The following is a 15714-nucleotide window of genomic DNA, read 5'->3' on the forward strand; positions in this document are numbered from 1 at the left end:
GCAGGGCTGGTTTAGTGGCCACAAACTCCTTTAATTTTATTTTGTATGGGAAACTTTTTTTTTTTTATTAAATTTTTTTTTCCAACGTTTTTATTTATTTTTGGGACAGAGAGAGACAGAGCATGAACGGGCGAGGGGCAGAGAGAGAGAGGGAGACACAGAATCGGAAACAGGCTCCAGGCTCCGAGCCATCAGCCCAGAGCCTGACGCGGGGCTCGAACTCACGGACCGCGAGATCGTGACCTGGCTGAAGTCGGACGCTTAACCGACTGCGCCACCCAGGCGCCCCTTGTATGGGAAACTTTTTAACTCTCCTGCTATTTTGAATGACAGCCTTGCTGGATAGAGAATTCTTGGCTGCATATTTTTCTGATTCAGCTCATTGAATATATCCTGCCACTCCTTTCTTGCCTGCCAAGATTCTGTGGATAGTTTTGCTGCAATCCTGATCTGTCTTCCCTTGTATGTCAGGGACTTTTTCTCCCTTGCTGCTTTCATGATTCTCTCCTTGCCTGAGTATTTTGTGAATTTGACTATGATATGCCTTGTTGATGGTCGGTGTTTGTTGAATCTAATGGGAGTCCTATGTGCTTCCTGGATTTTGATGTCTGCGTCTTTCCACAGGTTAGGAAACTCTCTGCTATGATTTACTCACATAACCCTTCTACCCCTATTCCTCTCTCTTCCTCTTCTGGAACCCCTATCATTCTGATGTTGTTCCTTTTTAATGAGTCACTGATTTCTCTAATTTTTAAATCTTGCTCTTTTGCCTTAAACTTCCTGTTTTTTTTTTCTGCTTCATTATTTCTCTATATGTTTGTCCTGTACATTGCTGATTCTCTGTTCTGCCTCATCAGTCCTTGCCGCCGCAGCATCCATCTGTGATTGCAGCTCAGTTATAACATTTTAATTTCATTCTGATTATTTTTTACTTCTCTTATCTCTGCAGAAAGGGATTCTAATCTATTTTCGACTCCAGCTAGTATTTTTATTATCATGATTCTAAATTCTTGTTTAGATATCTTGCTTGTATCTGTGTTGGTTAAATCCCTGGCTGTTCTTTCTTTTGGGCTTATTTCCTTTGTTTTGTCATTTTGAAGAGAGAAGATGAATTAATGAGGTAGAAAAATTAAAATTAAAACTTAAAAATATTAAAATTAAAAAATTAAACACACACACACACACAAAGGATCGAATTAATGATGCTACATCCTAGGTGTGTTTTGGTGTGAGCATTGAAGGAGGTTTGACAGGTTAGAGGAAAAAAAAAGGGGAAAAAATGAAATCGTTTGAGAATTTAAAAAAATGAATACACTGAAATAGACCAAAATGAGATGATGGGAGTTACATAGAATTTGAAAAAAATTACACAAAAGTAAAGAATGTAGTAGAAAAAATTAAAGAAAAATATTTTTAATAAAAATTGAAAATAAAAATGATTTTTTTCTCTTTCTGTATTCAAGAAAAAGAAAAGTGTAAAAGAAAAAAGAAAATTGAATACATGGAGTTGCTAACAGATTGAAATAGGACTGAAATTACTTTGTTTTCCACTAGAAGTCAGGCTATGAAGCACTTTATATTCCATAAAATAAGTAGGTGGTGAGACTTGTGTTCTTGAAGAGAGAGGTTGGCCCAGTTAGGCTGAACTCAGTGTAAAGGCTCAGTTCTCCAATAGATGGAGCTTGTAGCCTACTGGGGTGGAGTGTTGTGTCGCTAGTAGGTGTGTATATGCATGCACATAAAAATGGTGTCACCCAGCTACCCAGTCGCTAGTATCGGAACTCTGTTCTCCCAGATCAGCAATCACGCACCCATTCTCTGTCTTCAGTTTTTGTCTATTCCCTGCTTTTTCACTGTCTGTGACCAGGCCCCAGGCAGTACCTCTCTCCCAAGTTTTGTCTTAGATGCATCTGTTTTCCCTGGCCCCTTACTATTGAAGGACTGTGGTTTTGACTCATTCTTCCCCTCTGTGGGAGGGTCTCACTGAGCAATGGCTGAATGAGCAAAGGCCAAATGTCAGCTGCACCCAGGAACGCTTGCTTGCCCCTGCTGCCAGGTGCCAGCCCGTCCCAGAAAATGTTCACAAGACAGTGTAGCAGCAGCGTTTCAGGGATTATGGAAATCACAACACACATCTGGCACCAGGATTCACCCTTAAGGACCTTGTTCCAGCACCAGCGAATGTGGCCGTTTTCTGGGGTCTGCTGGGACCAGGTGGCTTCAACAGTCTCTACCAAATGTCCTTCCAGCAGTGGAACCGCTTTTCCCCATGTGACCTGAGAACCTCCCAGACCCCATTCTGTTCCTGGGGATTTGCCCTTCCCACCAGAGCACCGCCAGTTATCGAATTGCAGAGTTGCAGCCTTTGCACTCCCCTTGTTTACAGTCTTAATGAAATTTAAACCCTCTCCTGCCTCCTTTCTCCCTTTTTAGTTTAGTCACTGTGGCCGTTTCCAATTTTTCACTTTCTCTCTTGCTGCTTTTTGGGACAGGTGCTTTTCCCATATCTTCTCCTTCCCCATCTCCATCTTCTCTTTGCCCACAAAAGCACCTCCCTCCCCGTGGCTTCTTGCTCCCCAAGTTGACCTCTCCACACCGTGTACCTGCTGAATTCTGTGGTTCAGGTTGTGAAGATTATTGTGTTAATCCTTCAATCAGTTTTCTAGGTGTGCAGGATAGTTTACTGTTGGTCAGGCTGTATTTCATGGGCGCGAGACACAAAAAACTTCCATGCTATTTTGCCATCTTGGTTCCTCCTGGGTTTTAATTTTAATTATATGTCCACAAGGGGGCTAGAGTAGATGATCTTAATATGAGGCATACTTTTTGGAAAGTGCTTTCTATACTCCCAAACACTTTAGAAATACTAGTTTTTGGTAGTTTTAGTGTTAGTGATATTTAAGAAGACCTTCAACTCTAACATTTAATGTTACTTTTTCAGAATGATTGAAGGTCATTATAAACATCAGGTATTGTACTGTATATATTGGCTACTCGGAGAGGTATTAAAATTTGCAGCTATTCAAATTTTGCTTGTATGTACCACTAAAATGGCCTCATTGAATTTTAATTATTTTATTTTATTTTATTTATTTTTTGACAGAGAGAAAGAGACAGAGCATGAGTCAGGGAGGGACAGAGAGAGAGGGAGACACAGAATCTGAAACAGGCTCCAAGCTCCTAGCTGTCAGCACAGAATGCAGCATAAGGCTTGAACTCACAGACAGCGAGATCATGACCTGAGCCGAAGTCAGATGCTCAACCAACTGAGCCACCCAGGCCCCCCTAATACTTATATATTTGATTTTATCAGAGCTTCTTTCTCCACATTATTTTCTTACTTGTTGCCATGGTCAGTGGACCTGTCTAATGAAGTGCCTTACTTTTCAATTAATTCCTAATCTTTTGTGGCTTTGAGAACACACTAATCAAGCTAGTTATTACAGAGCTGAAATTTAACAAAAGTGAGTAAAGACTGCTTATTTTATTTTATTTGGAGATGGTGTGTGTGGAAAAGTGAAAACATCCTATGGAACAAGGTGTGTAGGTTTTAGTTTGTGGACTTTATTGTTGCAGGGAGTATGGCTGGAGTTTCAAAAGATGAGTCTGGAAATAAAATGCAGTTAAGTGAAGATCCTCATACTTGAGTCAGAATGAGGCCCTGACTCCAGAATGAAGCTTTTTTTTTAATTAGGATAATTGCTAAAGACTATATGCATAAAGTCAGCTAAGAAAGTGTTAATCAGTCTAATGGTTTAACTTTTCAAGGTTGAATTTCAAGTTAATTGGTTTCCATAACACTAGGAATGGTCAAGTGTGAAGGAGGATCTGGCCCTGGACAATGTTAATGGCTCTAGGCATTCCTTATAAGCAGAAGCTGGTTCAGCTGTGTAAACATGTCCTAAGGCCTTGCACTTTATCTAGCTCTTCTGTTTTGAAGTCTTTTCCTTTGTTTGATGCTTCTCTCCTGCATCGCCCACATCTCACCCTTTTTCTTTCATTTGGCAAAGCTAGAGGGTGAAGACAGAGGTTTGTGAGGCATATTCTCAGTTTCTCCGCTGTCCCCTTCTCCAGACTAGGTATAGGCAAAGTAATAAGACAAAGATCAATATAAAAATACAAATCTCAGAAAAGCTTAGGGTTTTATATAATTCATTGGATTCAATTCCGAGATTCGATTAGTTATCTCAGATAGAGACAGAGCACCAGAAATCATCTCAAGTTTATTTTTGAATGTTTCATAGATGTCCTTTTGCAATTGAGCTATATCAGCAGAGGTGTTACCTTGATTAAGAAGGTGTCAATGCACCAGGTCCCATGATATCTTAGATTGATTATATACATGGGGGGGTGACACAAAAGGTGGTTATGTTCCAATCACATTGAAGCTTTATCTGTTGTTGTAAACTAATAAATTGATCTCCTAGAAAAGGAACAGATTGTTGAAAGTCAGATAATTGGCTCTCTATTGGGCTATCAATCAGCTGTTGGCTGTTCCACAGCCTTTCTGAATCTTGATGCCAGTTTTGTACAAAGTAGGTGGTTTGTACAGTCTGATGCAGTGCAAAACCAGCTCTTACTGCTGTAGCTGTAATAGTTATAATCCCAAGTACAGCAGTTACCAGTAAACCTACAAACTATTGGGTGCAGTGTAAGACGTTTCAATATCTCATCTATGAGAAACACTTCAGAGGAGTGTTGCCAAGACTGATCCATGATTACAGGCATCCAAACCCCATTATGTGCCTTAAGGATATATAAGCTTTGTTTTTCCTGGTTAAAAGAAATAGTAGAATTAAGACAAATATAAATGGAACAATTATGGCAAGTAAGAAGACTGTTATCAGGGTCCCAATGAGGCGTGCCTAACATAAACAGAAAAGGAAGTCTGACACATGCTTGAATTTTATGAGTCTCATTTAATCTAAAAGAGATGGAGAATTTATTTGAAACATTCATTAAGTGGCCTTTCCAAGTGGCCATGCCTAATAATCCAGTGCCAGTTTCCGAAGTTCTCAATGAACTGGCCATCAGGTAAACGTGGGCTAGGGGGAGTCATCCCTCCTTCATGCCATACAATGGGATCAGATGTTGCATCTGAAATGATGTCATCTTGATATCAACGCCATCGGACCTCTTTTTTGGAGTATTTGGTAGAAGCAGAGGCTACAGAAGCCCAATTAAGGACGTTTCCTTTGGAAGTATTAAGTACTCTACCAACCTCTCCTCTACAGAGCTCCCAATTAACCAATTCCTCAGGATTTATGATCTTTCTTAACTGACAGGGAGGAAATTTAGGAGGGTGATTGTATGTAATTCTTTGACTTCTCATGGAGACTCCCTGTGGTAAGTACAATATAGAGACATTAGTCCTGTTATAGAACCAGGCTGGAACGCTGGCAGAAAACCCAAGTGGCACTCAGAGATGTTGGTGGATCATAGATTTATTTAACACTGGCGGGCTCAGAGGAGACTGTTTCTCCAAAGGTCTGAGCACCAAAGGCAAGTGGGGAGGGTAATTTATAGCCATCAGCTTCCATACCTGTGGGGTTTTTTGTGTGCACAGCAAAGGAAGAAGTAACCAGAGGAGGTGTCTCTAAACTAGAGACCAGAGTCTGTTTTATCCCCATAGGCCATCTTGGGCATACTTTATTACTTCTCCAACATTCCCCCCTTTGATGCCTTAAAAAAAAAAAACAACTTTTAGTAGGCATCGCTTTTCAGTTTTACAGGTTGGTACTCTCAGAAGGCTAAGATTCATGAAGTAGTTTGGTGAGCAACAGTGTTTTCAATAAAATGTACCATGGCATTCAGTATACAGGGGCAGATGGATAAAAGTAAAATTATGGAGAGAAGGGGCCCCACCAGGGCAGGAAGCCAGGATGCCCAATCCTTGAGATCCCATTCTTTCCATTGATTGATACTTTCCTGTTGTCTACGTTGAATTCTTTCCTTGAGTTCCTTAACCGTAGTCATAACTATTCCTGACTGGTTTACAAAATAACAACATACCTCCCCCAGAAAGATGCAAGTCCCTCCTTTTTCTGAAGTAAGGAGGTAGAGGGCTTGCCTATTTTGGAGGGTCACTGCTGCCAGAGAGTTTATTTGGTTTTGTAAGGTTACCAGAGAATCTGCCACCCATTCCATGTCTTCATTTATCTCTTGAAACAGTCTATGGTATAGTCCTATGGATGAACCTATCCCCCCTATTCCAGTCCCTATTCCTGTCTCAATTCTTCCACCTATCAGAACGAGTAGCAGAACTGCCTGTTTAGCCCGGGACTTGGGGCTAAAGGCTGTTAGGAACTGATCTTCAGTGTATACAGATATCTCAGGGGTTAGGAAGACAGAATAACATATCTGAGTCCACTTGGACTTTAAGCATCGGTAGGCTGAATTAGAATACAGATAGAACATCCCAGGGGTTAAACATAGGGTTGTATTCCTCTTCAAGGTTATATTTCTTCTGCATAGAGAGGTACCGTTCATACCTTCTGGGACTGTACAGATTCTATTGTCCGCATTTGTGAGACAGACCCCAGTGGCCAGGGGTCCAATTAAGACAGAGGTGTTGGGTTTGAGATTTTCAGGAGCTTCCCTGGTCAAAGGGATGGGAGTGGCTAAGTAAGCCATTCAGCTAAGGGGCAAGCACATCCAGCAGGTTTGGGAGTGATTATCTTTTTTATGGAGGATATGTAGAGTAGTGTTGGCCCAAGGCTGGAGTGGAGAATTGGTAGGCATTTGATTGAGGTCTGAAAGGTTCAAACCCTCATAGGCTGCCAGGGGAGTGGTCGCCTTTATGGCTTGTATTACCCTATCCTGGGTATCCTTTATAACTTTTTGAAGGGCCCTCTCTTCCACCCCTCCCCCATCTGAGATTCCCCATTAAGTAAGGTAAGTGTAGCAAGCTCGCTTCCCTCTCTGGAGGCCCTTGTTGTGACATGGGTTCCTGACATTTTGGGTTATCTCTATGGTCCAATGTTTAGTCCTTGAGGCACCAGGTGACTGACCGAGTGGGTGTTTTTCCCTTGTAGCAATCTTTGTGGAGGGAGGTGAAGGCGCTGAATGCCCTTGACCCCCTTATTGTCATATAACATTCCTGGGGGCAAAGTGGTAAGCGGCAGTTGTGAGGGTGAGAGAGGTTATCATAATATACAGGCAATACTTAATAATCCTCCCATCCAGAGGAGGCATGAGAGACCCAGCATGCATCATTTGTCCCATGTCCAGCTTGTTGGTTTAGTTTCTATCAGCCCAACAGGAAGAAGTAAGATCAGGGCTATGACAGCAGTAAGGGGCAAAGGCTGGCAGAGTTGCATCCAAACCCCTGGGCTAGGTTCATGCGTTGATTCCTCAGGCTTCTGCCGTGCACAGGCCAGTCAGCTTCCAGGGTGTGGCTGGAGTGGGGCTGGAGGTCTCAGGGGCCAGTCTCTCTTTTGAGGGTCAGTTTAAGCAGGTTGACTGGATCTGGATCACTCCACCAGGTTGTGGGTTCTTCTGAGTTGCCCTTATATCTGGAGTGATGGACCTGTGGGGTGATACCTGAAAATTTAAGTGCTGTAGGAGTTGTTAGAATAACAATATGAGGTCCAGTCCACTGTGGCCTAAGAGGTTCCCTCTTCCAATCTTTGACCCACACAGAGTCTCCTGGCAGAAAGGGGTGAATGGGGGTCCCTAAGGAAATTGGGGCCCTCTCTATGGTGTATCTCTGTAATTTATTTAAGACTGCCTCCAAGGTCTGCAGCTGTTCTCTTATTCCCTTGTCTCCAATCTGGTGTAGGTCTTCTGGGAGTTTTCCTAAACATGGGGGATGCCCATATAATAACTCAAAAGGGGAGAATCCCAGAGCCTCATGTGTGCATTGGGCATGCAGAAGGGCCAGCGGTAGTAAATCTAGCCATGGGAGATTAGTCTCCTGGTGGAAATTAGCCAGGATTTCCTTGAGGGTGCAATTCATCCACTCTAGTTTCCCTGAGCTCTGGGGTTCATAAGCAGTGTGCAGTTTCCAGGTAACGTTGAGGGACTTTGTTAGGGTTTGTATAATGTCTGCCACAAACGTAGGTCCGTTATCACTGTGTATAGTTAAGGGTAGACCAAACCGAGGCACAATCTCCCATAGAAAAGCTTTGGCCACTTCGTGACTTCTTTCCATTCTGGCTGGGAATGTTTCAACCCATCCTGAATATGTGCAGATTATTACAACAAGGTACCTGAACCCTTTATTTGATTGTGTGTCAGTAAAGTCTACCTCTAAGTCTTCAAAAGAGGCGGCCCCCATCCTTTGTGTGCCAGGCGGGGGCCGTGGGGCAGGCCAAACATTGTTTTTGCAACATGTTACACATTGTTCACTGACAGCTCAGCATAATGCTGACAGCTGGCTGATATAGTAGTTCTTTTTGAGGATGGCCTCTAGTGCAGTTTTCCCTAGGTGCATGAGTTGGTGATATTCCTTCACTAGGTGTTTTCCCATAGATGACGGGACAAAGATGTGCCCATTTGGCATGAACCACCATCCCTCTTTGCTTAGTGTGCCCCCTTCTGTCGAGGCCCAACTTCTTTCTTCATTTGTGTACAGGGGTGGGGAGGCTTCCCTCTGGGGCACAAGAGTCATAGTGTAGGTAGGTGCTTCACCTGGGTCACCACAGGTGGCCGCTCTGGCTGTTTTGTCAGATAGGCAATTTCTTTGAGTTATGGGGTCATCTCCTTTCTGATGTCCCTTATAGTGTAGGATAGCTACCTTGTCTGGCAGCCATATGGCCTCAAGAAGCTTTAGTGTTTCTTCCTTGTTTTCAATAGTTTTCCCTGCAGCAGTAAGGAGGCCTCTTTCTTTATAGATGGCCCTGTGTACATGTACAGTAGTGAAGGCATGCCAGGAATCATTACAGATGTTAACTCGTTTACCTTTGCTAAGGATGAGGGCTCAGGTTAAGGCGTACAGTTCAGCTCGTTGTGCCAACCATCCTTCCGGAAAGGCCTTGGCTTCCAGAACTTCGGTGGTTGTGGTTACTGCATATCATGCTCTTCATCTTCCTTCTTGTAAATAGCTGCTCCCTTTGCCGAACAGAGTGATCTCCAGGCTTGTTATAGCCTGGGCTTGGAGGTCGGAGCAGCTGGCATAGACTTCATCCACTGCTTTGGAACAGTCATGGTCAGGTTCTCCCCCCTTCGTGGGAAGGAAGGTGGCTGGGTTTGGTGTTCTTACTGTTTTGAAGGTGACCCTTGGGTTTTCATAGAGAAGGCCTTGGTATTCTTTCAGCCAAGAATTGGAGAGGAAATGATATCCTTGGGTGCTCATGAGGCACGTGACTGCGTGTGGGACCTTAGCATTAAGTGTTTGTCCCAGTGTGAGTTTGTCTACCTCCTTGATGAGCAAGACTGTGGCTGCCATCACTGAGGCATGGTGGCCATCCTGCAGCCACAGGATCAAGTTTTTTTTTACAGGTAGGCCACTGGCCATTGTCAAGGTCCCATGCTCTGAGTGAGCACTCCAAGGGCTATTTTGTCCTTTTCATGTATGAAGAGGTTAAAGGGACTTTCTATGTCAGACAAACCCAGGGCTGGGGCTCATCCCAGAGCCAACTTTATTTCTGTGAAAGCAGCCCTTGACTCCTCAGTCCATGTGAGGGGCTACTGGTCTGGCCCTCCCAACAGGTCATAGAGGGCCCTTGCTATGGCTGAGAAACCAGGAATCTGAATGCAACAGAACCGTGCAGTCCCTAAAAATTCATGCAAACCTCATTTTGTTTGAGGCTGTGGCATTGTGGTGATAACTTTCTTCCTTTCTGGTCCTAGTTCTCTTTTTCCTTTTGTGAGGAGGAAGCCTAAGTATCGGACCTGATGCTGACAAATCTTTGCCTTTTTCCAAGAGGCCCAGTACCCCAAGTAGGATAGAAGCTTCAGGAGGGCCTTGGTACCTTTCATAAAGTCTTCTTGGGTGTCCTGGCAAGGAAGAGTTCATCTATATACTGGAGGAGGACACACCGTGTGGTTTCCCTCGGAAAGTCAGTGTGGTCTGCAGCTAGTGCTTCCCCAAAAAGAATGGGCAAGTTCTTGAAACCTTGGGGAAGTTGTGTCCAGGTCAGCTGCATTTGGCACCCTGTAACCAACTCGGTCCATTCAAAGGCAACCAGTGGCTGACTTTGAGAAGCCAGATGGAGGCAAAAGAAAGCATTCTTTAGGTCGAGGCATGTAAACCATCTGACCTACCCTGGAATTTGGCTGAGGAGAGTATATGGGTTCAGAACCACTGGGTGTAAGGAAACAGTCACTTTGTTAATGGCCCTCAAATCCTGTACTGGTGGGTATCCTCCTCCTGGCTTCTTTAGTGGCAAGAGTGGGGTATTCCAAGCTGATTGGCACTCAGTTATAATACCTACTTCTCTGAGATTGATCAGGTGCTCTTGTATATCCATTCTAGCCTCGAGTGGAAGGGGGGTACTGCCTTTGTTTCTGAGGTTGGGCTCCAGGGATCATGTCAACAATGATGGGGGCCCAATTCCAAGCTACTCCAGGTGGGTTATCTTCAGCCCATACGGAAGGGAATGTAAGCCTGAATTCTGAAGGGCTACAGGGTAAGTCCTGGGCGCAGAATAGTCTCCGTTCTTCTTCCCTTGGCAGGGTAATTGGCAAGACCAGGGTTTCCTTCTGCCTTGGGTTTAATTGGAGGCTAGTGTGTCCAGTGGGTTCAAAAATTATCTTGGCCCCAAGCTTAGAGAGCAGATCTCAGCCCAGGAGAGGAATTGGGCACTCAGATAAGTAGAGGAACTCATTCCAGGCTTTGTGACCCCCAAGTTTACATTGTCGAGCTTGACAGAAGGGCTGTTGTATTGCCCATGTCCAAGTAGCCACAAGTATGGTTGCCATCTTTTGGCTTGAAGGAGCCACTGGGAATTAACAATGGAGTATTCAGCCCCAGTGTCAACCATGAAAGTTGTTGTTAGGCCCCCTACCTTCATTTCGACCGTGAGCTCATGGAGGGCAAGATAGAAAGAGCCCAGTCCCCCTCAGTCCAATTCTACACCAGCTAGACCAACGAGGTTCTCGCCTCGAGGTTCCTCCTGATATTGGCTGGGTTTTGAGGGCCCCTTCTGATTCAGACATTCATTCTTCCAGTGCCCCTTCTCTTTGCAGTATGCACATTGGTCCCTTGCTAAGGGGGTTCTGGCTTCCCCCCTTTTGGTGGTCGGGGTCTTCCTGTCTTTGCAATGTCTGTTTCTTTAAGTGTTGCTGTGAGAAAGGTGGCCTTCTTTTTTAGACTTCACTTCTCTTTCAGCTGCAACTTCTCTGTTTATGAAAACTTTATTGGCGACCTCTATCAGCTGAGTGATATTCATTCCAGCAAAGCCCTTTAACTTCGGAATTTTCTTCTGATATCTGGGGCAGCTTGTGCCACAAAACATGTATTTACTATCTGTTGACTTTCTGGTGCCTTGGGTTCAAACGGGGTGTATACACGGTATGCTTCACATAATCTTTCATAGTAGTCTCCGGGAGACTCCCCAGGATGCTGTGTGACTGATATTTTAGTCATATTCATGGGCTTTTTGCCTCCAGCTCAGATTCCCTGAAGGAGGGCTTCCTAGTATCCTCGAATGTGGGCCTGTCCTTCTATGGTGAAATCCCATGTTGGGCGTTCTTCAGGCACAGCAGCTTGAGCCCAGACAGCATGGTCATTGATCCCAGGGGGTGCGTGATCTTCTAGGTACTGTCGTGTTTCCCTTCTTCTTCTTCTTCTTCTTCTTCTTCTTCTTCTTCTTCTTTCTTCTGTATTAAACAGAGTATGGAGTAACTGTTGACAATCTTCCCAAGTTGGTTGGTGGGTCTGGAAGAGGGACTCCATCAAGTAGATCATTGCTTGTGGCTTTTCAGAGTATGATGGGGTGTTGTGTTTCCAATTGAGGAGGTCTGTTGTAGAGAAAGATTGATAATACATCATGCAGTGGCTGGGCTGGACTGTTCTGTCCTCATTCTGTCTTTCAGTCTCTCATCTCCCTTACAGGCATTTGGAGAGTGTTAGCTCTGGGTCTGGGGCGCAGTCTGGCTGCTGGCCCCTGTGGGGGAGCGTTCTCTGGGTCCGAGAGGGGTGGGGAGAGAAGAGCAGTGCTGACTGCGGGGGCGACCATAGCACCCACTGCCGCGGTGACTGCTGCACCAGTGGTGACTGCCACTGTGGTGGCGACTGTGGAGGTGACTGGGTCCGCAGCGGCAATGGCGACTGCAGGGCAGACTGTGGCCACGGTGGAGAGACAGATGGGGGAGGAATTTCAAGCTCAGAGGGAGTAGGGAGGGAGTTTGTCGAGTCATAAGGAGGTGGAAAGACAATATCTTCCTCCACGTCTCCTTTAAATATTAGAGGAGTGGTGGGTCACTTCTTTGGCTCCCTGAGTGAGCCTCTGGATAAAGTGGCTAAAACCTTTGTCTGGCCCTGTTTGCTAATGATGAATCACACCCAAGGTGGGGGATTTCAGGCAATTTCAAGCCAGGAGTAGATGTATGGAATATGATCAGGGTGGCCTGGGTTCCCAGTGATTATTAGCCAAACCCGCTACACTATTTGAGCATCTAATGTCCCTTCTGGGGGCCTTCCAACATTGAATATGGGCCATTCTAGTTCACAAAAGGTCCTTAACTTCCTGGGTGTCATTTTCACCCCATATTCGCCTGAAAATCCCTTTTTAAAATTGTTGAGCATGACCTCTAAAATCGTAGGCTTACTCTGTTTTGATCCCATTATTAATTTCTTTCTCTTGTTCAGTGTCGCAAAGACAGACAAAGGGAGGGTATCCCCTTGGATGAGAGGAGCAATCAGATACTCCTCTAGTCGTGTTCCTGGGGGAACTTTAGGTAAGGTTTGGCCGTAGAGGACTCAGCTTTGTCATTTGTGATCGGAATCTGATCCGATACCACCCTAGACCTTAGACACTCACCACGACACAGGAGAGCCCATTCAGACTCTGTAGACTTTTGGGGACTTTAAGGGTGCCTGTCTGTGGAGGCACAAACTCGAACTCAACTGGCAAGCCTGGCTGAGCCACACATTTCACACACACACACACACACACACCAGAGTCTATTACATTCCCTACAGCAAACTCTTTACCTGTGAGACCTATTAAGGCCTCCAGGGATTGATCAGGTCCCCCTTGCACCCTTTTGGGTGGGCCTAACTTCTTTGGGGCCCCGACCTTACTGGTTCCGACGTTGGGTCCAGGTTCTCACCTACCAGGCCTCTTTGAGTCCAGCGGGAACAACAGAGCGGGGCTGGCCTGAGGCAACGGAGAAGGAGACTGACAAAATTTAGGCAGGGCACATTTTCTCTCTTGCGATGCCTCAGTCACTGCCTCGCCGTTCTCCTAAACTGGTGGCAACAATGGGCCAGCACAGTTGGGTTTCCCAGTGAGGGAACCAAGTATGTTATGGAACCAGGCTGGAATGCTGGCAGAAAAACCAAGAGGCACTCAGAGATCTTGGTGGATCAGAGATTTATTTAACACCAGCAGGCTCAGAGGAGACTGTTTCTCCAAAGGTCTGAGCACCGAAGGCAAGTGGGGAGGGTCATTTACAGCCATCAGCTTCCATATCTGTGGGGGTTTTCATGCACGCAGCAAAGGAAGAGGAAACCAGAGGAGGGGTCTCTAAGCTAGAGACCAGAGTCTGTTTTAGCCCTGTTTGCCATCTTTTGCATACTATATTTACTTCTCCAACAGTCCCATTAGGTATTTCTGCTATCCATGCCTGTGAACAAAGTGTAACACAATGTTTGCCTATTTCAAAGCATATATGTGACCCATCTGCACCTACAGAATATTCAGGGATTATTTTTCCTTCTTCGCCTGGTTTAAATGGGCCTCTATTATCATAAGGTCCAGGAAACCAGACTGAATCATTTACATAAACTGGGAAAGAGGGATCATCCCATGTAATTAATCCATTAAGAGGTGGATTTGGAATATAAACCCAATATGTGTGATTCTCTTTAGTACTCATGGTTAAAGTAAGAACCGACATCATGGCAATAAACAGAGTAGTAGAAGTCTTAGGTGTTCCTGTTTTTTGAAGGATCTGTTCTGCTCTCTGAGTCATCTTCTTCATCTGTCCCGATGTTGGAGGTTTGGCTCTCATTGTCTTTTCTGTTCTTCTTTTTATCTCTCGTTCCAGGCCTAATTCTTCCATATCTTACTCCAGTGGTCAAAAATTATCGACTCTTTTTCTCTTTGCCCATCTGTTCATATCATGGTTTTAATCGCTGGGCTGGGAGACAGATATCCCCTTTATCTGAGAATACAAAAGCAAACCCTCGACCCCACAATTTGGGTACCCATGGCACCTTTGCTATTATCATTTTTCCAAAATATTAGTTGTAAAAAGAGTTTGGTATTAGAGATTGTGTGATGTTTTTCTGCTGCAGTGAGCTCTTGTTCATTTCTTAAATCCAGAAAATTAAGTGTAAATAATGCTTTCATTAATTAATTCTTTGGATTCGAAGTTATATCCCCCTGTTTTTGTTTTTGTAACATGGTTTTTAATGTATGATTAGTACTTTGAATAATAGCTTGACTTTGTGGGTTATACGGAATGCCTGTAGTATGATGAATGCCTGCCCCATTTTTAGCAAAATATAAGAAAAGTGTGAGGAGTATAAGCAGGGCCATTGTCAGTTTTAAGATTCTGGGGGAGTCCCATCGTGGCAAATGCTTCTAAAAGATGTTGAATAACATGGGCCGTTTTTTTCTCTTGACAAACTTGTAGCCCATATAAAACCAGAATATATATCTATTGACATATGTTCATGTGCAAGGCGACTGAATTGTGGAACATGAGTAACATCCATTTACCATAAATCATTAGGTTGTTAACCTCTGGGATTAACCCCCTGAGAGTATGGGGGAATGACAATAAGCCCACAAGTGGGACAGTGTGTGATAATTTCTCTAGCTTAAGGGAAATAGAAAAGCATTTTCTTAAGCCTTTAGCATTAAGATGAGTAGGAGGGTGAAAATTTTGTGCTGTAATAACAGGAGCTGCCAATAAGGAATCCCCTGTAGCATTTTCTTCTGCCAAGGGGCTGGGGAGGCCAGAATTAGATCATATGTGAGTAATGTATATAGGATGGGATCGGTGTTGGAGAAAATGTTGGACCTGAAAAAATAAGTCAGACAATTCTGATCCATATGAATAAATATTAATGGTTTCTAAATTTTCAATCATTTGTTTAGAATAGGCTGAATTCGTTAAGATATTGATGGAGGAGGGAACATCCTTAAGCAATAAAAACATGGCAAAGGGTTCAGCCTTTTGTACTGAAGCATATGGGTATTTTACATATTTAGAAGTAGAACCATAATATGCAGAATAAACAGATTTGTTGGCATCTGTGAAATAATTAGGTTCATTTACAGGTACCGATTGTACAATTCGAGGCATAAAGAAAGAGGTGGTTTCGATAAATTCAATTAATTTGGATTTAGGATAATGGTTGTCTATGTGACCTATATAATCTTCAACTCCAAGTTGCCATGAAATGCATTGCTGATATGCCATGGATATTTGTGCATGAGACAGAGGTACTATAACTGTCTCAGGGTCTTGGGTTGTTATTTTCTTAAGTCTCTCCTGGCCCTTAAAAATTAACATTCCTATTTTGTCTAAATATGTAGATAACTTTTTTTTAATTTTTTTTCAACATTTATTTATTTTTGGGACAGAGAGAGACAG

This window comes from Lynx canadensis, chromosome X, assembly GCF_007474595.2.
Source record: "Lynx canadensis isolate LIC74 chromosome X, mLynCan4.pri.v2, whole genome shotgun sequence".
NCBI lineage: Eukaryota > Metazoa > Chordata > Mammalia > Carnivora > Felidae > Lynx > Lynx canadensis.